The sequence below is a fragment of the Panthera leo genome, chromosome B3 (genome assembly GCF_018350215.1).
Source record: "Panthera leo isolate Ple1 chromosome B3, P.leo_Ple1_pat1.1, whole genome shotgun sequence".
Taxonomy (NCBI): Eukaryota; Metazoa; Chordata; class Mammalia; order Carnivora; family Felidae; genus Panthera; species Panthera leo.
The window spans coordinates 98,873,960-98,894,941 of record NC_056684.1 but is presented as its reverse complement, the minus strand read 5'-3'; the positions used below and the strand labels follow the sequence as shown (position 1 = coordinate 98,894,941).

The 20,982-nt window shown below is 40.0% G+C and overlaps 1 protein-coding gene across 3 annotated transcripts in view; it reads right to left on the bottom strand.

Moving 5' to 3' along the window:
* Nucleotides 1-20,640, bottom strand: part of FRMD6 (FERM domain containing 6) — an 80,905-nt gene extending 60,265 nt beyond the window's left edge. Inside the window, exons 1-2 of one of the 3 annotated variants that reach the window (XM_042943207.1) lie at nt 20,550-20,640; nt 7,724-7,857 (exon numbers count right to left, since the gene is read on the bottom strand). The gene's annotated coding sequence lies outside the window, so the exon portion shown is untranslated. Of the gene's footprint in view, nt 1-3,087; nt 3,300-7,723; nt 7,858-20,549 lie in introns of those variants that run through there. The other 2 variants (XM_042943209.1, XM_042943208.1) reach the window with 2 other exon arrangements.
* Between the last annotated feature and the right edge of the window lie 342 nt (nt 20,641-20,982).

Here is a 20,982-nt window from a genome sequence, read left to right as displayed (position 1 = left end):
AGGAAACCATCAACAAAACAAAAAAGGCGACTTAATGAATGGGAGAACATATTTGCAAATGATATACCAGAGAAAGAGTTCTATCCCAAATATACAAAGAACTCATACAACCCAACATCAACCCCCCAATAATCCAATCAATCAAGAATGGGCAGAAGACATGAATAGATATTTTCCCAAAGAAAATATGCAGGTGGCCAACTGACACATGAAAAGATGCTCAATGTCACTAATCATCAAGGAAATGCACATCAAAGAAATATCAGCTTACACCTGTTAGAATGGCTAGATTCAAAAGACGAGAAGTAAGTGTTGGTAAGGATGTAGAGAAAAAGGAATCCTTACGCACTATTGGTGGGAATGCAAATTGGTAGAGCCACTGTGGAAAACAGTATGGAGGTTCCTCAAAAAGTTAAAAACAGTTAAAAAAAAGTTATTATGACCCAGTAATTCCACTACTGGGTATTTACCCAAAGAAAACAAAGACACTAATTCAAAAAAATATATGCACCCTTATGGTTATTGTAGCATTATTTCCAATAGCCAAGTATGGAAGCAACCCAAGTTCCATCCATAGATGAATGGATAAAGAAGGTGTGGTATATGTGCACAATGGAGTATTACTCAGCCATAAAAAAAAAAAAAAAAAGAATGAAATCTTGCCATTTGCAAAAAATATAAATAGACCTAGAGGGTATAATGCTAAATAAAATAAGTAGGACAGAGAAAGACAAATACTGTGTGATTTCACTCACAGAGAATTTCATTCATGGAATTTAAGAAACAAAACAAACAAAGAAAAAACAAAAAGAGAGAAACAAAAAACCAGACTTTTAAATACAGAGAACAGGGGAGCCTGAGTGGCTCAGTCAGTTAAGCTTCTGACTTTGGCTCAGGTCATGATCTCACGGTTTGTGAGTTTGGACCCTGCATTGGGCTCTGTGCTGGCAGCATGGAGCCTGCTTCGGATCCTCTTTCTCCTGGTCTCTCTGCCCCTTCCCTTCTCTCTCTCTCTCGCTCTCTCTCTCAAAAATAAACAAACACTTAAAAATAAATAAATACAGAGAACAAACTGGTGGCTGCCAGAGGGGAGGTGGGTGGAGGGATGGGTGAAATAAATACAGGGAATTAAAAGTACACATATCTTGATGAGCATTGAGAAATGTATAGAATTGTTCTATTATATTGTACACCTGAAACTAATGTAAAATCATATATTATACTTGAATAAAAATTTTAAAAATATAAATGAACTGGTGTGCCTCAAATTAAAAAAAAATTTATACATGAACGTTCATAGTAACTTCATTCATAATAAACTTCCATTCCCAACTGGAAACTATCCAAATATCCATTAATAGCAGATGAATGAACAAGTTGTGACAACTTAATATTACCCAATTAAAAAAAAAAAAAAAAACTTGATATATGCAACAAAATGCATGAATCCAGAAAGCATTATGCTAAGGGACAGAAGCCAGATACAAAAGCAAAGCACAAAAAAACTACAGGTCACATGATTCGATTTACATGAAATTCTATAAAAGGCAAAACTAAAGATCAGTAGTTGTCATGGATAACTGGGGTGGGAGGAAGGAGAAAAAGGAGAAAGTGGTGGAAGAGAAGAGGACTAACTAAAAAGGGGCTGAAGAAAACTTTTTGGCATGACAAAAATGTTCTATATCTTGACTTTGACACTGGTTACATAATTATACACATTTCTCAAAAGTTACCAAATTATCTACTTAAAGTTTGTGAACTTTATTTTTATTGCATGCAATTTATATAACTAAAGTTTAATTTAAACAAATTTAATGAATCTACATGTTCATTGAAGCGCCTTATGTGTTTAAGTAACACCACATTACTTCAAACCCTTTGCTGCATGATGCTGGTATTATTACCTAAACTGGCTAAACCCATGGCTTCCGAAAGTTTAAACTTGACCTTAAAAATTGAAAGGTAGGAATTCATGGTGATTTGGAAAAAACACTACAATTTTAAACGATACTAAGTAAAACCAAAAGTTAGGGCCTTTTGATGTTTACCAATGGTATCACCTGGCAAGAATTCCAGAGAGATAAAAGAAAATTTCTTGTTAAACAAAAATAGCACAGCAGAGTTTTAAACAGGTAGCATTTCACATATCACATGGTTTAAGTGTTCACTGGTTTGTCTGTCTCCCTCATCAACCAGGCTCTAATTTCCAGAGGACAGGTCCATGCCTTGTTCATCATTGAATTTCCAGCAAAATGCTTGGCATATAAATAAGAGTTGAATGAAAGAAAGATTTGCAGATGTTCTCATGCTAAATTCGGGTTCATTTACAAAGTCCACATGTCTAAAACTTCCTACAGAAAGGCCTGTAGTATGTTTCCATAAAACACTAGCACTTAAAGATTATAATGTTCTAAAGGGAAATCAAGCAAATGTATTTAATGTCTCACCTTTAAATGTACAATGTGCCATCATTCCAAAAACACCTTTACTCTAATTTTCCTTTATTAACCAATCCTACAAATTACTAGAGGTTTTTTTCAAGGTAACAGCTGCTCTGAACAAAGGATTATGCATGTCTTGCTGTCTTCTAATAAAATCCAATGATCAGGAATTTTGTGTCAAGTTAAATGCATTATCACAGGAAGTATAATATGTTTGAAAAGACTACCCTATCTAGTTCGGACTGACACAAAAAATTCTCTACGGCAACATCAGTGTAAGCTAATTAAGGAACAAAAGTTGATTTAGCATCGGGCAGAAACCAAAATTGACTTAAAAAAATACTAAAAAAAAAAAAAAAATCAAAATGTCACACCGTATTTTGCAAATACTCTAGAAATATTTTATCAACAGGATGACTGGTAGCAAGAAAAAAGAGCACAGGCCTCAGAGTCAGAAGAGTATCATGTTCTGGTTTTTCACCAACTATTTCAGGTAAAGTTGTCAAGTCACACAAATTATTTAACCTTCTCATCTGTAAAACAGGGACTACTACTCTGAGGATCAAATAAAGTAACCTACAAAATGTCACATAGAGATAAATTATGATGATGCCGGAATATCTAGTTAAAGGAAAGACATGCTCACCTTCCTTTAATTTTTGAGAAAGGTGATATATACAAATCATGGTTCTTAATCTGATAAATACCATGTATCCTTGCCCCACAAGTACGCATCAATGTTTCATTTTCCAGTGTCAGAGTCTCCCGCTCACCACCTGCAGTCCAGGGTAAACGCTGTAACAATCGCTTCTTTCTCCTGCCCACACCTATGGGTAGTAAATGACCACCCAGATAACATCTATGATAAGACCCTGAGGTGTCTCCATGGGATACCACATTTACAGAGCACTTTCAAATGCATTATTTCATCTCAGTAGTATATCCCATTATCTAACAATACTTTAAGATGTATGACCTTGGCATCTACGTGGCTCAGTGGGTTGGGTGTCCCTCTTGATTTGGGCTCAGGTCATAATCCCAAGGTTGTGAGATTGAGCCCGGTGTCCGGCTCTGCACTGAGCATGGAGCCTGCTTAAGATTTTCTTCTCTCTCTCCCTCTGCCCCTCTCCCCTGCTCATGAGCTCTCCCTCTCTAAAAAATTAAAAAAAAAAAAAAAAAAAATCTGTGACCTCACTCAAATATCAGATGTAATTCAACTTCTCAACGATGACTTATTATAATACCAAACTCTAATGACAGAATTCTTAATCGTGCTGTATAGCTACATTTCTATCTGCATTTAGGTAGAAAAACCTTATCAATTAATATGCATACACCATTATGAAGATCTATTATTTTACTTTACATTTTAGCATCTCAAAGAGAATTGAGAGAACACTATTTATAGTTATTCTTATGATTACATAATTATTCCCATAATCAAATACTTATATATATGTATATATACACATATATATAAATATACATATATTTATATGTATATATATACATATATTTATATGTATATTTATTTTTAAATAAATATGTATATACATATATACATTATATTTATATTTATATATATTTATATTTATATATATGTATATATATGTATATACATATATATACATATATTTATATGTTTATATATGTATATACATATATATGTATATATATACATATATATATATAAATTATCATAGGAAGCTAATCAATGACATCTTGATTTGTTTCTTTGAGGAAAATGTCCTATTTCATAACTACACTCTATTGGTAATTTTCAAAATTCAATCTTTGTTTAGTTTTTGAAAACTTTAAATTTATATTTTTCACACAGATACAATTTATATTTTTCAGTGTGACATTAAATCTAACTACATATTACTGTTATGAAAGTTATATTTTGTTCATATGTCAGATTTGGGAGATACACAACATGGATTTTCATAAACACAGTTTTTAGTTTGTTTTATGGATCAACTGCTCCTGGCCTGTGAAAGGTTTAAATTCATAAAGATACTTATAAAATAACTTTATTAATATCCTCAGGGGAAACACACACACACACACACACACACACACGCACACGCACAATTTGAGTAGAAAAGAAACTAGGAAGGAGTAGAATCCTTGTACATGATTTTAGTTAAATTCTTGTCTGTGAGCCTTTTCATCCCATTATAGAACATATGACATGCAGAGTTGTTTTTTTCTTTGTAATAGAGGATACATAGGCGATCAGATGAAGCAGGAACAGAACACAGAAGGGTTGAAGAAACAGAAGGCAGGGGAAGTTAAAACTCACATTCATAAGGAGGTCAAGACAACAGCAAAGATGGGTGGCGCAGCAAATATAAAAATTTCATTTAGAAATAATCCCAACTTTTTGACCCCACCCCCAATATGAAAGTAAGATAAGACTGTATCAACTATTTTATAAGAAATTATGAGGTCCGTTATCATCTCGCTCCTAGGCACAGGGCCAAGCACATCAACTCAAATGGTGGGAGGGTCGTGTCATTTCAGGACTACCTCCTCACAGGCAATTTGATCATCACAACGAGGGTGGACACCACCACATGTCAAACCAAGGAGGAAAAACTGCAAGAATGGTTGAATGGGCGTTTCCAGTGGATTAGGCTTGTGTCTTGGGCCCCAGTGCGTGGTGTACCATCACTAAGAAAACATCTGGCATGAGGAAACAAGAAACGTTGTTCTGATGCAGGCTGGGAGGAAATCCCTAATTGAGGTATTTCAAGAGACCTTGTTTTCTTGCACTGAGAAATCACAGATAATTTCTATTGCTGCATTCTATTATTAATGCTTAAAATCCAATCTGTATTTATGGTCTTTTGAAAGTTTACGGAACAAAATTTGTATTCTTCATGGCCTTTTGAATGTTTAAGCAACAAAATGTGTATTTCCAACGCCAATATTAAATATGAATACATGTCACTATTGTGCTATTGATATACATCATTTATACATCAGACTCGGGAGATGCACACAAACACAATTCTGTTAACTTTTTTTAATGGGTCAGATGCTTCCTGGACTTGCTGAAGGCTTAAATCTAGATGGCAGCTCTCTTACATCATACAGATCAGAAAGAATAAAGCCACAACACTGTTGGGCTGAAGTCAAGAGTCAACAGTTTTATAGGAGCTATGAAAGAATTCAAGAGAGTAGAAATCACCTCTTATGTGTCCTCAAACAGTACTGCCTACCTGGGAAGACATGACTAACATCCATAACACAGACAATAATATCATACCAGAAAAAGATACACAAACTCAGTCACCACTGCAACATGTCTGGTCAGGATTCAAGCACTAGAAAATGGAATTCAGTTGACCACAACCAGGCTACACAAGCCCCCAAACATTTCAGAGCCTTTCCCAACCCCTTGGCAATTGAGAATTTGTTTCAGGCCCCTCAACTGAAAATAGTTCATACATTAAAATGCATTAATTTAGATCCTTTATCTATAATATGGTGACTACAAATTTCCTGAAAACGTATTGGTCAATTACAAGTCTAGTTCAAGAATACATAAGCCAACCAATCATTAAAGGCAACTTTGTTTTATAAGTTAACTAACTTTCATCAGCTTTCCCTGCTAGTTTTTACTCTACAACTAAAATTCATGAAAACTTCTCTTTATATTTCTGTAGGCACCAGTAAAAGCAAATAATTTAGTAAATAACATATCATCTGTTAAACACCCTCTTCACAACTTAAAACTGACATGGGCTCAGTTAATGAATATTTAAGGTTAAAAAGATTTATCTGGTACTTATTTTAAATTCTACATGACATTTGACATTTCTTAAAAACTATTTCCTGATCTGATTTCCTTAAATTTCCTTAAGCTCACATCTGAAAATCTTGGGTGAATTTGAACTAAAACTTACTTCAGTATGTTAATTTTTCTGAGTCTCTTTCTATAATTACCAGTAACATGAGTTTCTCAACAGAAATTTCAGACATGGCACCACTACAGCTGACCTTTGTTTCAGTGTGATGCAAAGCTATGCAAAAAATTAACTTTACCACTATATTTAGATGGATTTAGTTAAGTATAGAATTCTATTTTCTTTGGGGGGAAAAATGCCTAAAGCATTTCTGATTGCTGTGATAAAATATATACACCACACAAAATTCCACTCTATTTTTTGGCTCACATATGCTACTAACGTTACCTCTGAGGTTTTTCATAATACCCTATTACATCACTCCAAGATCATACTAATAAACTATTAGTATTTTTTAGTCACGGGCTTGGAAATATAAAATAAAGGTACGATCCACTACTCACTCTTGAGGGAATAAGTCAGTTTATTTTTTATATCCTACTTTCGGAAGCCATAAGAAATGTCCTCACTGTAAACATCTTTAAAATAATTACAGTTTCATAAAATAAAAGTTAGTTTGCAAGTTAGCTATATCTGAAATTTCTAGCCCAAATTCCTTTTTGTCTTTCATTTACTTATTTAAATAGAGTTCAATTCAGGTACCAAACAAAGTAAACTCTAGAGTTATAAAATATAATTCATTCTTCATGGGGCACCTGGGTGGCTCAGTCAGTTAAGCATCCAACTCCAGCTCAGGTCATGAGCTCGCAGTTCATGGGTTTGAGCCCCGCGTGGGGCTCTGTGCTGACAGCTCAGAGCCTGGTGCCTGCTTTGGATTCTGTGTCTCCTTCTCTCTCTGTTCCTCCCTCACTTACACTCTGTCTCTGTCTGTCTCTCTCTCTCAAAAATAAAGATTAAAGAAAATAAATAATTCATTCTTCCTCATTAAAGTAATGACTGTAGCCAATGGTAAGTTCCTTAGAGATTTTTTTAACTCTTATTTTGTCACAGAAATTACCACTTAATTTATTTGTTTCTAAGGTTAATTTTTTTTTTTTAATTTTAACGTTTATTTTTGAGAGGGAGCGAGACAGAGCATGAGCAGGGGCGGGGAGAGAGAAAGAGAGACAGAATCTGAAGCAGGCTCTAGGCTCTGAGCTGTCAGCACAGAGGCAGACACGGGGCTTGAACTCACGAACCGTGAGATCATGACCTGAGCCAAAGTTGGACACTTAACCGACTGAGCCACCCAGTGCCCCTCTAAAGTTAAATTTTTCATTTAGAATATTTTATAAACTGCTATGGCATTATGAGAAAGTCAAGGAGTTTAGAATTCAGTTATGTTATACTCCCTATTACAGCCCCACCCTCAGACCAGACTGCTGTTAGGAGGTCTCAGAGAACCCCCCAGTTCTTGGTAATACTTACCAAAATTAAACAATTATACATTCTGTTTTCTGATATCTGCCTTTCTGGCTAATGGGTTAAAGCTTCAGGAGAGCAGGTACCATCATGCCTGTTGAATTCATACTATCTCCAGGGCCTTCTACATAGGGTACTCACTATTTGTCAAATGAATGAAAAAATAAGACATTTAAAACAGTATTAGCCTTAGAAAGAAGCATATCTAAAATTATAAAATGGTATGTAATAAAGTTCCCCTTATTTGGAAACATCATCCACCTACATAACAGAATCTAAACTGGCAATACATGAGGTGGTGACTTAATACTCAAATAAATGATATAAATCTTGCTACAAAGAAATCAATATAGTAAATTAAGATTGCCCTGTCTGAGGAAATAGATTTTATACGAGTTTTGGGTATTTTCTAATTCTTCTCAATCACCACTATAATTATATATACCTTCCACCATTACTGGAAGGTAACTCTAAACAATAATTAATCTAGTAAATCTAGAGTAAATTTGCTAGGCACTAGTAAATAAGATATGGTTGTCGTCCTCGAGAAACTTCGAGCTGGTAAGTTAGAATATATAAAAAGATGACAATATAAAGCAGGATGTACTAAGTTCCAGTGAAGTGACACAAGCATTCTGCAGCTCACTTGAGTGGAAGGAGAATAGCAAGCATGACCCAGACTAAGTATGTATGTCGTAGTTAGCCTGGTAATGGAGACAACTGGGGACTACGAGGAGAACTGGGATAGACTGACGGATCTGTGAGATGACATTATGAAGAATCCAAGTGACTACAACACACGGATAGTCAATTCCCATGCCTACAGGGGCAGGCAAGAAAGGAGTGAAGCCTGCAGGATGAAAATGCCGACAGCAATTTGGTCTCAACGTTGGGGCCAAGAGGATCTCTTCTGGGGAGTATGGTGGGCTACAGAGTACAAACCCCATATAAAAGGGGAAGTTGTTACCTTGCTCCCCAAAACTCATTGCCAGGCCTTCCGGCTTTTCAAAAGAAGATATAAAATTCAATTTTTTTTAAGTGAAAAGTCTCAACTTTTAAAAGTTGGCAAATAATTATTTTCATGCTATGTTAAAAACCAAAATACGTCTGTAGCCAGTCTTCCCGGTGGGCCACAGGTTTGGAGCTCTGGTTTGGGATATTGAATTCCATGCTCAAGAGATCTGGACTTCATCCTGTAGTCACTGACTTAAGAGACTTAACGTTTATTCCAAAATTTGCTTAGTTTTATACCTCTGCACACTCCAGTATTTACCACGTACAACTCTCAACACTGCCAAATTATTTCACATTGGTCTTGTGTATTTCTCCGTTACAAGCCAATTATGTTCACTTAACAAACTGTAGAGTGACTTATAAGTTTCAGCTGAAAAAACATTCAAAATGATACTAATAAAGCAGTGTTGACAGAGCAGTGCCTAAGAGAATGCTGACATTATGTTACACCACAACCCACTAGAAACACACACACACAGTCCCTGGAGCTCCACTTCTCAAAAAACATGCACCATAATCCAGTGCAAAAGAAGAGTCTTTGCTCTTTCCAGCATTTTCCCATACTTAGCAACTTTCTGAAGACTATTACTACACTTTCTTTTATCACCAAACAACACTCGAACACATGTAGCAAAGTTTTAATTCTACCATTCACTGTAAGCTTTTAACTATCCAAAAACAATATTTAAGTACTAAACGCCGATGTGTTAACATTTTAATAAGCTTAGGGAAAGAAAAGATAATTAGTATCAGAGACTTGTTGATTCGTTTTGATGACAGTATTACAGAAAGTTAGCATTATAATTCAAAGGTAATTCCCAGAAGAGAAAATTCTTGGTGCATAATTATGATATACAATACAGAACTATGAAAATTGCTTAATCACATGCTTTGAAATAATATTCAGAGTGGAAGCTATCAACAAAGTATAAAAGAACTATTAAACAAGCAATGTTTCTATTACTTAAATTCTTCTGGCTCTTGGGAACCCCTACCCTGAGCCATCCATTCTGTGAACGAAGGCCTCCAGGATCGTGGGGCACTACGATGTGTGCCTGGTCAGCTCAAATCTATCACCATTGCCGAAAAAGAGGCTAACTCAAAGCACATGTCTCACAGGAGCTCTCTTATACCCTTTTCATGTAAAGGATCAATGGGTTGAAGTAAAGAACACGTCTTTACTAGAAACAGAAAAGTCTCAACACAAAGTGACAGTGCTTCCAGGATATAGTTCTTATCTAAAGGGATGCAACATAGAATAAAGACACTGCATTACAACTGATTTTCTATTTCAAAAGAAACAGACTACAATCTATACGCTGGGAGCTTTCCCGATAATAACCAGAGGGAAGCTCAAAGGCTCCCCATTACCCCCATCCCTGTCAGAGCCTGCTGGAGACCCCTCATGGCCTCTAGTATTCTGAAGTTCTACCCCACATTCTATCAGACATATTAAAAAGTACTCACATTCAATACTGTTTATAAGAAACTGAACAGAAAATAAGAATTATCAGGGTACCTGGGTGGCTCAGTGGGTTGAGTGTACAACTCTTGATTTCAGCACAGATCATGATCCCAGGATTATGCCATCAAGCCCCATGTCAGGCTCCCAGCTCAGTGTGGAGCCTGCTTAAGATTCTCTTTCTCTCTCTCTCTCTCTCTCTCTCTGCCTCTTTCCCCTGCTCTCATGCTCGCGCTCGCTCTCTCTCTCTCTCTCTCTCTCTCAAATAAATAAATAAATAAAAGGAAAATTATAATTCTCTTTCATAAGCTTTTTATTCTCTCTTGAGCCCACTCCAGTCACGTTTTGCCCCACCCCTCCACTAACACAGCACTTGTCAAGGTAACCAATGACTTCCCTTGCTAAATCCAATGAGCAACTCGGTCCTCACCCTACCTGACCTCTCAGTAACCTATGACGCCACTGATTCACTCTCTCCTCCCTGAGACACCTCCTTTACTTGACTTCAAGGATATTCTTCCCATTTCCCTCCTATCCATCTGGCTGCTCCTTCTCATTCTCCTTTACTGGTCCCTTCTTACCAACTCAATCTTTAAAGGCTGAAATACCTCAGGTTCAGCCCAAGTGCCTTATCATAGAAAAATAACTCTCAGTTCATTCTTCCCATTTTGTGGGTCAACAGAAATAAGAGTATCTTCTAATAATAACACTTATTTAGGAAATGGAGACAATTAGATCCACTATGTTAGAAATGTGTGCATAATTCCTATGTCGTAAGATAATTTCTTAGGAGATTTCTTCTCTTCTTCAACAAACTGTAAATACTAGCATGACCCAAAGCTTGGTCCATGGACTGTTTTCTCTGTCTATTCACATTCCCCAAGGGATCTCATCCAAATTCTCTCGGCACCTTCCAAATTTGAATCTCTAGCCTGGGCATCTGAAACTCCAGAATGCTATCGAACAACACACTCAACCTCTCCACCTGGAAGTCGAAGATAACGTGTTTACAACAGCTCCTTGTTATCTTTCCCAAACCAACCTCAATCAGATCCCCACCTCAATTCATGGCAACTCCATAATTATGCAAAAAGCCTTGATGTTATCCTTACTCTGATCTCTCTCATATTCCTCAAACAGCTGGCCAAGAAATCTAGGTGGTGTGATCTACAAAATAAACCCTGGTTATTTCTCACCACCTCCTCCACTGCTATTGGCATTTCTCAACCGGATTGTTATCAACAACTGCTAACCTGTATCCCTGATTCTGCCCTTGACCGACCACCCTGCTCCATTTTTCTACCTCAACACAGCAGCCAGTGATTGTATTAAAATGTAAATCAAACCCTTACTCCTCAGCTCAAAGCTTTCCAATGATTCCCCATTTCACTCAGAGTAAAAGCCTAAGTTCTTAAAATGGTCCACCAAATGGGCCCTACGTGACATGCCCCCTAAACTTCTCTGACCTCATCTATTACTGTTTTGTGACCTTCTCATTGTTCCGGGAACACACCAGGCACACTTCCACCTGAGACCTTTGCCGGTCTCTCTGCTGAACAATGTTCTCCAGGTATCTCTGTGTGGCCAACTTCCTCTCTCGAGTCATCTTCTCGGTAAGTCCTACTGTGGCCATTGTATTTCAAATCGCCAACACGGTCCCAGGATACTTCATAGAGACATAAAACCTATTTCTGATAGGCTTAGGAAACTTAATGTTTTAAAAACATTCATAAGTTCAAGATATTATTCAACACATAACAAGCATGGGTTGTGCAGGGTAGGTCCTGCTTTTAAAGAACACAGTGGGATGATACATCACAATTATTCTGGAGGATCCTGTGCCTATTTTGACTGGCTTCTAATTATGCTGTTTAGATGTAAATGTGTCTTTTTCTAATATGCTTAACTCTTTCTTAAATGTTCCTTTTGAAACTTCCAAACTATTAATTTCCATTGAATGAGTGGTTTAAAATCTTAAGCTTTGGGCCTACTGAGAGAAAATTATAAAGGGGTCTGACCCACATTATAGAAACTATGCCAATGGTGGGGATGGGGAGGGGAGAAATAAACAATAATTGCTTTATACCAATAATAGTGGTTTTCTTTATTTTTTTTTTTATGTTTATTTATTTATTTTTAAGGTGGGGAGAGGCAGAGAGAGAAAGAGAGAGAATCCCAAGCAGGGTCCACACTGTCAGCGCAGAGCCTGATGCGGGGCTTGAATTCACAGACTGTGAGATCATGACCTGAGCTGAAATCAAGAGTTGGATGCTTAACTGACTGAGCCACCCAGGCAGGTGCCCCAGTAGTAGTTTTCTTTAAAAGCACATGTAGTTTATAGGGTACAAGAGCAAAAGACATGGGCCACTGGTAGTCTTTAAGTTTAAAAATACTTTGTTCGGCCTTCATTATCATAAAGAGAGATTATTTTTTAATCTGTAGATTTACTTTTTGGCATCTGGAAAGGCATATATATCTAGCAAGCAGAAGCTGAGAGCCTGAGTAAGACTACTGGAAATCAGAAGAGAAATAGGAAAAATAACTCAATCAGTTAGTGGTCAACAGGATAGGCCAGCAGATATTCTCAGTACTGTGATATAGACTGCCCGGTATCTGTAACTGAGAAACACTAGGTTTTGTTGCCTGTTGAAGGTCATCGAAAACAAAATATAATACCATCTCATGAGCTGCTTATAAATTAAAGGCTCAGGGACTTCCAAAAAAACTGTAAATCCTATACATCATTTTTTTTTTTTGTCTTAAGTAGTAAGAGCTAACATCAGTTGACAGTTTGCTATGTGTCAGACCACGCCATTGTTTTCTACGTACTCTTTCATATAGTAATCAAAACAACACTGTGGGATAGTTACTATCATTATCCTCATTTTACTGGTAAGAAAAAAGAGGTTCGGAGAACGAAGTAACTTCCTCAAGGTTACACACAGGAAAATAGTGGAGCCTGGATCTGTGCCCCAGAGGATTGATTTCAAAGATCTTGTTGTTACCGTTAGACTTTTCTGCTTCTCTTCCATGTTGCCTCTGAAATGTACTATTCTTTTCTGCAGTAATTTCAGTGAGGAACTTGTCAGAGACATGACCCTATGGTGAGCACATTTTTTTAATTTTCTAAGATTGCACATGCTAGGTTTTTGCTGTTCTAAGCAGTATTTCATTGAGCAGAATATATTTACTACCCATTTGTAACACTTCTGCTATTTTACTTGTTTTTCACTTTCCTCATGAGCCTAAGTCAAAATTCTGAGCCTTTTCTTAAACCATGAAAAATGCCCTTTTCCCCTTTAGGGAAACATAAAAGAAAAAAAAAACATCTACATCATTTGTTTTCCTTTGTAAGCACTTTATCTGTTAGATTTCTCATAATCCTCTGTTTTACAGTAAATGCTTCCTGGAGACTGCCACAGACATCAGCATCAGAATTTCACTGTTGTTTTAGGTAGAGACAGGATGTTTCCACAGATATTTATGAAAAGATAACTTGAAGGAGGGGGAAGCGTGTCCAAGGGAGGAGAAAAGTGTATAACCAGTGAGGACATAATGGCAGGAAGAGGCAAACAAACAAACAAAGACTTTTTCATAGTATCTTCTTAAGAGTGAACTACTCTGAAAATATTTAGAAAGCAGTCCTTTGAAACTGAGTTCCAGCCTAGATCACTTGTGGATCAATGAAACACTGAGTCAAGAGGGACCTCAAGATGTCACCTACCTGGCACTTGACACCCAACCTCTCACTAGAAAGTCCTAGAACACAGGAAGAAGGAGAAAAGGGCTCTGCATGGGAGCAGAGGCAGACCAGCCTAGAGGAGGTAAAATTCTTCCTCACTGGACCACTGCCCTGTTTTCTCCGGGCAGGTCTGAGTCTATCTCAACAAAGCCACACAATCCCTTTGTGTTGACAGAAAAAAGCACCCCATCCTGAGGCCAGTGGACTCACTGCAGAGCAGAGGGCCGGCTGTCAGCCCTCAGATGGTGCGAACCTAGACCAGACTGAGCGTGAGAAGGAGCTTGTTCACTTGGTGCTGTCATTACCTGTGAGACTCTGAGTCACTCAACCTCACAGGGCTTCAGTCCCTCCACTTCTAAAACCTGATCAGGCTGTCTGCCACCTATGGCCTCCTCCCTCTTTCCAGTTCTCAGTTAAAATCTGGCAAGATCCAGTTGGTATGTTCCTGTGTCCCTGAAACAATAGGATTCCGTGGACTGAGCTGAGACTTCAGTGTTTTTGTAATGTTCCTTTCTCTTTTTTTCCCTTACGTTTTTGAAGTAATTTTCTCTTTTAATCTTAAGACTATACTCTCCTTTCAACTCCAAGGTGCTCGACTTTTCTTGAGCCTTCAAAAGGTCCTACCCCCATATTAGTCCCATCCCCAAGTGTCCATCGACAGAATGGATAAATACACTGGATATATTCATGCACAGAAAAAAAGAAAAAAGAACGGCTACCTGCATCAATGTGGACATGACGCTATGCTGAGCTGAAGAAGACACAAGAGAGAACTTCTATTTGATTGCACTTACGTGCAGTCTGAGCGGGGCGCCTGGGTGGCTCAGTCAGATAAGCGTCTGACTCCTGATTTTGGCTCAGGTCATCATCTCAGGGTTCGCAGGTTTGAGGCCTGAGGGGCTGCCAGAGTGGAGCCTGCTTGGGAATCCCTCTCTCCCTCTCTCTCTCAAAATAACCATTTTTTAAAAAACCATCTAAGGGGCGCCTGGGTGGCTCAGTCGGTTGAGCGCCAACTTCGGCTCAGGTCACGATCTCGCGGTCCGTGAGTTCGAGCCCCGCATCGGGCCCCTGTGCTGACAGCTCAGAGCCCGGAGCCTGTTTCAGATTCTGTGTCTCCCTCTCTCTGACCCTCCCCCATTCATGCTCTGTCTCTCTCTGTCTCAAAAATAAATAAACATTAAAAAAAAAAAATTTTTTTTAAAAACCATCTAACCTATGGCAATGAAAGAACAGTGGTTATCCCTGGGGCAGGGACTGTGAATGTAAAGATAGGCTTCTGGGGAGCAGATAATGATGTTTTTTTGGCTTGGATGCCAGCTGCCTGCATATGACCACTTCGTGCTATACTTCTGATCCGTGCATTTGCCTGGTTGTATCTACTGAGACTGGATAGTACAAGTGCCACTACTAAATAATTACTCATTTGATGTAAACTACACAAAGAACTACCCAAAAAGCTAAGTGAGCTTTTCATTAATTTCCTAAAATCTTCATCCGGAATTTGCTTAATTTTTATAATCATTTCCTCCTTCATATGAAACTGTGGCTAGAAGACAGTATAAAATAATTGTTTTTCTCTCTGTCTTCATGTACCTATAAAACGTTACTACTCAAAGTTGTATCGTATCTATGTACAAAGGCAGGGTTATTCGAAAACAGCTGAAAATATCCCTGGATAATCAATTAGGAATACTGAGGTTCTAAATAGATCTTTTTGGTCCAAATTATCCCAGTTACCACATTAATGAAATACACTGGGTCATGGCAAAATCTCTTAGTTTCTTGCTGTGCAGACCAAACTCTGCTAGGAAAAGGCCACACGGGTGGGAAAAGGCATTGGAGAAAATGCTGTGCTACACACAGCACCAAGAAAGCTCTAGTCAACACTGTTGTCTCCTTTGGCCTGTAACTGGTTCATCTGAATTTGATGCAGTGCTACATTTTTCTCCTCCTGAGACGATTCTTCATGTCAGATCAGAGATTTCTTTCCTTTCCCCCTCCCACTGTTGTATGATATCGTTTTGATCAGTATGGTATACTGCATGATTGATTCCACTTGATACGTATCAAGAGTGATATCATACTCTGATGCATTACTTGCATCCGAAGTAATTACACCACCAAATCATGTCAGATAATCTGGAAGCACTGATAGCTTGTTTTCACTCAAAATCTTATCATAACTATGGCCATTATTACTGTAGAGCCCCTCTGGTCTTACAGCATGGCAGGCAGGCTGTCGCTCTCACAAATGCTGGGGGAGTAATTAAATATTTGTAGAACCAGGGGCACCTGGGTGGCTCAGGGAATGACCTTATGGTCCGTGAGTTCGAGCCCCGTGTCGGGCTCTGTGCTGACAGCTCAGAGCCTAGAGCCTGCTTTGGTTCTGTGTCTCCCTCTCTCTCTGCCCCTCCCCTGCTCCCACTCTGTCTCTCTGTCCCTCAAAAATAAACATTAAAAAAAAATTAAATATTTGTAGAATCATTAGAGTTTAGACAAAAAAATGTTTTTAATCTTCAAAATGAGAAGTGGCATGGGTGGTGGTGGGGCACAATAATAAGCATCCAGTCCCTAAACACTATTTAAGACCAAAGCAGCAATTTAACACAAATGCACACAAGCTTTCCAGGATGAGTAGCACATAACAGCACCATTTCATATTGTATGCAGATTTTGTAGGGCACTTTAACATGAATCCTTTTTTTCTCTGCTAAAAAAGATCTTGTTTTTAAATTTCCACTTTTAAATACAAAGTTTTCTCTACTTCAGCCTTGTTTTAAATATGCATCCTTCTAAGTTCAGATTTTCCTTGCAACTCATTGTCCAGTATTCTACTTCCTCCTTCCTCTCAAATTATTCCCTTAACCTGTTTCTACTTATTTTTATAGGCCCCCAAAGCCTCTTCCTCAGGATAATGTGCAATTCAAAAAACCCTCTCAACTACCCCCTGTATCAAAGTTTAACTGCAGAAGCCAACAATACTATTTTTCCTGTTTGGGTTTTAGGAAAGATATGTTTTAACTAAAATTTCACCACTCATAAAATTCCATCACTATTTCTTTTCCATTCCCCCCTCCTACATTCAACTGTTTAATATGCAATCACAATGTAATCAAACTCTTAAATGTATAATTACATAAACAAAGACTTCTTAAAAACATATAATTTTAAGTGTGTAACACACACCCTTAGTAACACTTAGTAACTTTAGTGTTGGAAGTACAGATTTTTTTTTAAGTACTGAAGTTTTCTTCTAAGTTGTTTGTTCTTTCTTGGTGTGGGAGCAGGGTACAGGATCATCATATGAGGACCAACTGCTTTATCAGAAACCACAAACTGTGTTACAACAGGATCCTATTAAAGACTGAGAACGCACTTATAACTCTTTATAAAAATAAAGTTGGAATTGGGGCGCCTGGGTGGCTCAGTCGATTGAGCATCTGACTTTGGCTCAGGTCATGATCTCACCATTCATGAGTTCAAGCCCCACATTGGGCTGGCCACTGTCAGCCTATCAGCTCAGAACCTGTTTCAGATCCTCTGTCCCCCTCTCTCTGACCCTCCCCTGCTCATGCTCTCCCGGCAAATAAATAAAAAAATATATTTTTTTAAAAAGTTGGAATTGCATAAATGAAAGCCAACGTTTCTATGCTTTGTTCATAAGGATACACAATACTGAATACCTCTGGTTTTCCTACTTATGAAACACACAGGCTCATTTACCAAACCAGGGCATTTATAAGGTTTGCATTCATGTGGAATAGGAAAAACCTATCTCTGCATAAATAGAGAAAACTTTCTATCCTTGAGAATGCTTAAAACAATTTTCAAGTGACTTTAGAGAAGGCCCCTAAAATTTAGTTCTGAACTCAGAAAACCACCTAAGGGACAGTTTGTGAATGCCATCTGGGATCCAGGCAGTTTCATCAACAAAAGGGAAAACTTGTTGAGATCATCCAAATCTAAAATTCACATACATTTTTACATCTGGACTGAATTAATCTTTTCTTGGTACTGGCTTTCATGTAATAAAATAATTGTTTGCAGGTTTTATTTTTTTTTTTTAAACCCACAGTCTCAGAAATCAAAATGTGCAGCATCCACGCTGAAAACTACAAAGAACTCCTTTATCAAAAAAGTTAGCTGTGAGACAGGACTCATTTACACTAAACTCTGAACTTGACAGTTCAGTCAAAAGCAATTCTGTTTGAAACTTTCATTTCAAGCATCTGCCACAAAAGGCTACACAGTCTATTATGTCATAAGTTCTGAAAGCCAAAGGCTTTATAAGTGTAGTTAAAAGTGAAAACAAAGTCCAGAAACCAGAAAAGCTCTACAACCCCCTTCTCTGGATTCAGCTAGCCCAACTGGATGAGTTTTTACAGAACTTGTTGCCAGAAGTGATCACCTAGCACATGGGCACTTTGCTTTCAAACAAGCAGGGTCTTCCTCCTAGCTCCTATTGTTTCACTGCAGAGCTAGGAGCATCTTCAACCAGCAAGTTCAAATTATGTACTTGAAGCTGGTAGCTTACCCAGGGTGCCCCCCAAAAAGGAGGGAGTGGAAACACGGAAAGATTTCCTTTCCCTTAAGATGTTTTGAGTTCTGCAAGGACTGCTGATTACTGTGGTCCATCAGTGTCAGATCTCCGGCATTTTTACAAGCAATTCAAAAGGGGGAAAATTAGTTCCTATTACAGTCAGTCTGCTTTCTGGAGAAGATATCCTGCAGATAACTTGATAGAAGATATCCCCTGGGGGACCCTTCTCATCTAATGATCCCAAAGGTCCATTTTAATTTGAAATATAAATCCAATATGTTTACAAACATACGGAAAGAGCATTTAAATGTCAGCTGCCTCATATTGTGCAGTATTTTCCTTTTTAACGTAATACTTTTATTTCTCAAAACCACACCCAAGGAAAATGATTAACTGCTACAAGTTTTGTACTACAAAGGACAACAGCAAAAGCATCTGTTTTCCTGTCTCTCTCCTCTGGTCTTCTCCCCTCCCCCATCTCGATGGTGCAGGCTGTAAGTCTTGGTGGTTGTTAAAATTACTTTCTACAAGACTCTCATAATACTGCAGTTTCTGAAAAACTTCTTATCCTTCAACATTGCTGAGCCTAAATTTATGTGCTGCTCTAAGAAGACAAAATCCAAAAGTCAAAAGCCTTTTTAATGACAGATGTATTACGGAAAATTTTCCCCACAAAGTTTTGATGCTGTGAAATATCAACTCCCTGAAATCACAGAAAGGAAATGACTTACATTCTTGGAAAATGAAGCCACTAGCAGCTTTCTCCAACAGTATTTTCTAATCCCTAAACTACACCCTGTGGCAACGGGGAGTATTTCGTGCAAAAACTGAATTTAAATAGATGCTTATAAACCCAATAAACAAACATCGTCGGATCCCAGAGAAAAACAGAATCAGACACTTTTTCTGCACACTCAAAAAAACCTGGAGAGCACAGGCTTGAAGTCAAAAGCAACCTGAGAACGCTTGCTCAAGTTTTCCTGCCCCACTGTGGGCCATGCAAAGCTCCTGAGGGAAATTCTGGCAAAACAGATTTTTGCCAAAAAATAAAAACGAAAAGGGTGTAAAAGAGCTAATATTTCTTTGGACACTTAACTTCACAACTGCACGACCTGAAAATCTGCCAGTTTTCGTTTCAACTTTAAAATATGCTTATTTTGACACCTTTCCATTTATTCATGCCCTAAAGAAAACGCCCTCACTATTAGGTTACGCTGTCCCAGGACTCGAGGTACTGTTATTAAGCCCTGTGGATCTCACAAGGGTGGCCCCCAGCGGTCCATACGTGACAGTTCCCGGTCCTCCTCGAGGACAGGCTGGTGGTCTCTGCTGCCCCGGGCCGGGCCTGCGCGCCGCAAGCACCTCCAGGAACCCAAATTCTGCAGGCCGCGCCCCCCACTAGCATCCCACCGAGGCCCCCTTCTGGCGCCGCCGAGCCCCAGCTCAATCTCAGGCTCCCCGATTAGACACTTTCAGGGTCCGTGGGGCAGAGGCTGCTCTCGGGTCCCTTCCCGCAGCCGGGCTGCCCTCCCCCGGAGCACGCACAACAGGCGGCAGGACACCCAGGAATTCAGGGTTCACGCGCTGGCCCCGGCGCCCCGTCAAAGTGGCTACCGATGGGGCGCAACCGACAAGCGCCCCCGGAACAGCGCGCCAGAGACCACTGGGGAGCCGAGCGCGGCACCGTGAGCCCGGGGAGCAGCCCGCAGCCCCGGCCGGCCTCCCGCCCTCGCCGCAGAGGTGGCCCCGGAGCTCCGCGCCTCCCGCGCTGCCTGGCTCGGCTGCCCCGGGGCCCCGGCCTCCCGCCCCGGCGTGGGCGAGCTCTGACCCGCGGAGAGGCGACCTTCCAGCCCGGTGCCCGAAGCCCAGAGTCGAGGAAGCAAAAAGAAGGCGAAGAAAGACGCAGGGAAGACACTGCTTTGGCTAGGGCTCTCGACTCCCAGAAACCCTACCAAAGTCCCGTCCAGCCGCCGCCGCCGCCCGGCCGGCAGGGGGCACAGTGGGTAGCCGGGGCGCGGTGGCCGGGCCAGGGGACAGACTGGGAGGCCCCCAAGCGCCGAGCTCCCGCTCATACCTCCCAGAAAGCCCGGAGCACCAGGCGTCGGACTCTTCCCAGGTCCTCGTCCCTTCCTGCCTGCGCCGCGCCAGCCCGGCTCCTCTCAGCCCCTCTGCCCCGGCAGCTTGTCGAGCGCTCCGCGTCCGCCCCGCCCCCCCGCCCACGCCTCCCGCCCCGCCCCCAGAGGCTCCGCCCCCACGCCCGCCCCGAGGTGGCGGGGGTGGCCGCCGGGCCGCGGGAGCAGAGGGCCTTGCTCGCGGCCGCACGTGGAGCGCCTGTCGGCCCCGCCCCGGACCCAACCAAGCGTCCCGCGGAGGGGTGCCGCGACACGAAGGTGGGAGCAAACGGAGGGAGCCACTCCTCTCGGGTCCTGAGGAAGGAGGAGAACCCAGAAGGGCACCGTACGTGGACCACTGCCATCTAGCCCTTACCCTCACGCGACGGATGCGGG